General features: G+C 27.7%; 1 long non-coding RNA gene across 1 annotated transcript; it reads left to right on the top strand.

The window, feature by feature from the left end:
* Positions 1-664: 664 nt before the first annotated feature.
* On the top strand, positions 665-4,593 carry LOC128293940 (uncharacterized). The gene is made up of 4 exons (XR_008284099.1): positions 665-761; positions 1,715-1,786; positions 3,130-3,187; positions 4,349-4,593. It is a non-coding gene; the product is annotated as an uncharacterized LOC128293940 (long non-coding RNA).
* Positions 4,594-4,982: the final 389 nt, after the last annotated feature.

Genomic DNA, 4,982 nt, shown 5'->3' on the forward strand with positions numbered 1-4,982 from the left:
TTAGGTCACGTGTGTAGTACTAAGTGCAGGCTACTATGCGTACCAGATAGCCTTGTCTACAAGTGTGAAAATATGTGCAGGCAACTGAGTATCAGTTAATATTCCGAAGAGTTCAATGGGAAAATCGATTATGTAATGACCCAAATTTTATGGTTATCGGGAAAGTAAATTTTCGGGTCTCCGTTTCTGAAAAATAGATTCATAAATATTTATTAAAAATATTTACGAAGTCAATTGAGTGGTTAATTAGACTTTAATTAAGTAAATTTAGCTTAATTAAGAGTAATTAGTGGAAAGGATTAAATTGAATTAAGTGTGAAAGTTTAATTATAAATTAAAGAAAAGTTAAAGGGACCAAATAGGTAAATATACCAAGTCCCATAAATGAGGCGGCAAATGTGGATAAAAATCTTAGATTTTTTTCATGAATGTACTATTTAATAAGACTATATTATTATTTTATTATATTGTAACTTATATTAATGATATTATAATATTATTTTAACAATTGTATGGTAATTATAAATACATGTGTAATAAATTAAATACATACACTTGTAATACAACTAAATAATTACTTAAAATATAAGAAATTGTTATTATATTATATTATTATTATATTATATATTATATTATATAAATAAGTAAAGAAACATAAGAAACAGAATGAAATTGAAACGAAACAGAGAAGAACCAGGGGAGAAAGAAAGAAAGAAAAAGAAAAAGGAAAATTTAGGGTTTGAAGGTTCAAAGTTAATTTGGTAAGTCAATTTAATCCATTTTCTTGTAAATTTTGAGTTTATGGAATCCTAGAGATGAATACTACTTGATTTAAGTGAAAATTTTGAAATTTGTTAGATTTCTAGATATTGTTCTTTTTGAATAAAAAGATGAATTAAGGGCTAAATTGATAGAAATTCAAGTTAGAAATGAAATAAATATTGAATTGTAAAGTGATTCATAAGTTTTATGCTTTAAGGACTAAATTGAAAGAATTTTGAAATTATGGTTTTATGATGAAAAATAGATAATTATGTCTAAGTTTGGTTAAAATTGAGTAGAAATAAAGTATGAATTAAGATAGAAAAGTAAGTGAATTTAGTTAGGATTAAATTGAAATTAAAAGTAGAAAATCAATATTTTTGCACTAAGACTATTTTGAACAGCAGCAGTAGTCTAAGTTTGAAAAATCACCAAAAATTATAGAAATTTAATTATAGGATGAATAAAATATGAAATTAAAGCTTACTGAGTCTAATTTCTTATAGAAGAAACGGTATAAGCAATTGAACTGTAAATTATGATATATAATGAATTTTGTGAGACAAGGTCAGAATGAATTTGGGTTCCCCTGTTCTGACTTTGGAAAATCACCAAATATTTTAGAAAAATAATTAGAGGCTTAAAGTTATATTTTTAGAATACCTAATGAGTTTATTTTCAGGAGAAATCAACAGGAATATTATCCGAGTTCTGTACTGTGAGATAATTAATTTTTAGTGAAGAAGGGTCAAAACTGTCAGACAGCAGAATAGGGGTGAATTTAAAGAATAAACTGTACTTAATGGTTAAACCAAAAATTCTGAAAATTTTATGGTAAGAAGATTTGTGAGTCTAGTTTTAGGAAAAATTAGCGGATCTTAATTTAGAATTCTATAACTCAAGATATAAATTAGTAATGTATTAATGATTATGAATTGTATTAATTTCGTAGGCAATGTGGTACCGGAAATCTCGGCTAAGAAAGGACAAGACAAAGTAAACGGGAGTTAGCTCGAAAATTACAGTTTGTATTTCTACAACCCAAACTTAATATTTAATTATTGAATTTATTATTTATTATGTATGGTAGGTGCATTGATTAAATTATTTGAAATAAAATGAATATTGATTGAAATTGAAGGGTGAATTTAATTAATAATTGTTGTATTTTAATTGAATGTTACGGTAAATAATTAAAGTATGAATTATTGGTATTGTGTTTTTATTGAAATGATTTGATTTGAAAAGGTGAAATAATTATGAACATGTGTTTATTGTGGAATTTAATTATATGAAAATGAAAAGTGAATTGAATTGTATTAAATTATGAATTAATGTGAATAATTGAGATATATATATATATATATATATATATTAAATTGAATGAAAATGTATGAGATTATGAAAATGTGTGAATATATGTAATTATTGGAATGGTATATTAAGGAAAGAATTATTGAATTGAGAAAGTGAATTAAATACCCTATTAACTAGTCGGGCTAGTCGGATATAGTTGACATGCCATAGGATATGGAAGAGTACGGTTTTGAAACTACATCGATCGAGCACTTATGTGCCGACTCATCGTTATCATATCGTTACCGATTCGGCACTTTGTGTGTCGAATCTTTATCTTATTCTTATGTTATCGATTCAGCACTTTGTGTGTTGAATCTTTATTCTTATTATCATTATCGTTCGGATTTGTTCGATAAGGTACTCGTGTACCGTATTACTCTTATCGTTATTGTTTCACTTTGGCCGATGAGGCACTATTTCTGTATCTTGGTGTGTTGGTTGGATCCATGTATCCGCTCGAGTCCGAGTCATGTTAATAGGGTAAATAAAGGTATAAAATAATGATTATTTCGAATAATTGATATTATAGAATAATTGTATTCTTGGATAATAGATCGTTATTAAATAACGGATATTCTTGAATAAATGATCATTCTTGAATAACCGATTGTCCTTGAATAAATGATATTCTTGAATAACTTAATTGCTCTTGAATATCTGATTTTACTAAATAATTGACTGTTACTAGATAACCGATCAATTGATCTATACTAAATAACTGATTATTATTGAATAATTGATTGTTACCAAATAACTGACTATTACTAAATAAATAATTGTTCTGATTGTTAATGAACATTACTGATTGATTAATTGCTATTGAAATTAATAAATGATTTGAAATTTAAAGTAGACCAAAACATTGGTTAGAAAGTGAATGTTTGAATACTCATTGAGTTTGAATAGTTCGATATATATAAATTAATAAGTTTTATAATTGCTTAAGTGTTCAGATTATAGAAATACCACTGAGTGTATACTCAGCGTACGGTTTGTTTTCATGCGCAGGTTAAGTTGAGGCTAGACTGTTGAATCAGCATCCCAGGCCGATCCCGAATTCAATGAGGTAAAGTATGTTGAGTATTGATAATGGCATGTACCTAGGATGTTTAATGAGAGTCATTTAGGTTGTAAAAGTATTGATGAAATAAGTAAATTATGGTTGGCAACGGTATATAGTATGAATTTTGAAATTTATTAAAAATTCATAGTGATTCTAAATTAGTTCAATTGAATTTACTGTTCATCTTGGACCATGAGGGCCCATTAAAGGGCGACATCTTAAAACTAGGATGAGTGTGAATATTTATTTTAATTAATGACCGAATTGGATATCTTGTTGGTAATGTCTCGTAACCCTGTTCCGGTGACGGTATAGGGTTAGGGGACGTTACAGATTAAGTAAAAATACATGCGAACATGATTATATGATGAATAAGTGCAGGTTTATGTTTATGAAAATTATGAGCAATGTGTTCGATATTTGAGTGAATTTCGATAAGACAAAAATGGATTAAGTGAAATTATGTAAGAATGAATTTTAGTAGTAAAACAGTGTTAGACAACAGCAGTTGCGTGACTTTGAAAATTCACCAAAAATTTTTTAAGTTGAATTAAATTTAAAAAAATTTATGGAATTAAATACTAATGAGTCTATTTTCATATAAAAGAAACAAGGGGAGCAAAAGAGTTCTATATCATGTGTTATTCTAATTTTTGTGAGACAGTGTCAGAATGAATTTGAGATCCCCTGTTCTAACTTGGAAAAATCTTTAAAAATTGTAAAAAAATAATTATGAGTTATAATTTATATGAATAGAATTCTAAATGAGTTTACTTTCAAGAGGAATGGATGGGAACATCATCCAAGTCTCGAAATATGAGATAAATATTTTTTACTGAAGAGAGGTCAGAACCATTGGACAGCAAAACAGAAGAAATTTCAATGAATAAACTGTACTAATTAGCTAAACCAAAAATTCTAGAAATTTTATGGAAGAAAGGTATATGAGTCTAGTTTCAAGGAAAATTAACGAAACTAAATTTGGAGTTTTGTATCTCCAGATATAAATGATTTACTAACTGTAACTCGATAAAATAGCTTAACTTGAACATGTGTAATTGTACAATTATAGTGTTTTATCTTGAAAAGTATGTTAGTAATTGCTTATTAATTTCATATGGACTTAATAAGCGTAAAGCTTACCCATCCTCTCCATTTCTTTAGTATTGGCAGGTCGGCTCGGGGTTGGAGATCGTCGGAGGCAAAATCACACTATCAAACTATCATTTTTAGGAGAATTAGTTCAAATTTTAGAAATATCAAGTGAATGGCATGTATAGGAAGTTGGTTTGTGATATGTATTATTATTATGACTTTGACCATACATATCAGTCTGCATTGAGTTATCGTATATGATCATGAGATGTGGTCCTTATCCATTATGGTTTATAAGTTTAATTAATCATGCCATGTCCTATGTTTTGATGTGATGATATAGTTAGCTTTGTTTGTTATGCATGATTGGTAATACATCAGGTAAGTTAAATGTAGGTTAGTGGATCATGAGTTAAATGGAAAATGAGTAATGTTGCATTGAGTATGGATGTTTAATGGACAAATTGGTAACTACATTATGATGGTATAAAATGAGAATAAGATTTAGCATGTCTAGTTCTAGTTAATGTAAGAATGTATATTATATACAGGATGGTAAGCAAATATGTTTAAAGTGAATGACATGTTATTGCATGATTATGGATGTGTAAGTGCTCATTTATGCCACGTTATATGTCTTTAAATATGAGTCTATGCATGTGTTTGAAAAGTTTTGAATTAAATGAAATTTTATGGCTCGGTT

The sequence above is a fragment of the Gossypium arboreum genome, chromosome 6 (assembly GCF_025698485.1).
Source record: "Gossypium arboreum isolate Shixiya-1 chromosome 6, ASM2569848v2, whole genome shotgun sequence".
In the NCBI taxonomy this organism is placed as follows: Eukaryota; Viridiplantae; Streptophyta; class Magnoliopsida; order Malvales; family Malvaceae; genus Gossypium; species Gossypium arboreum.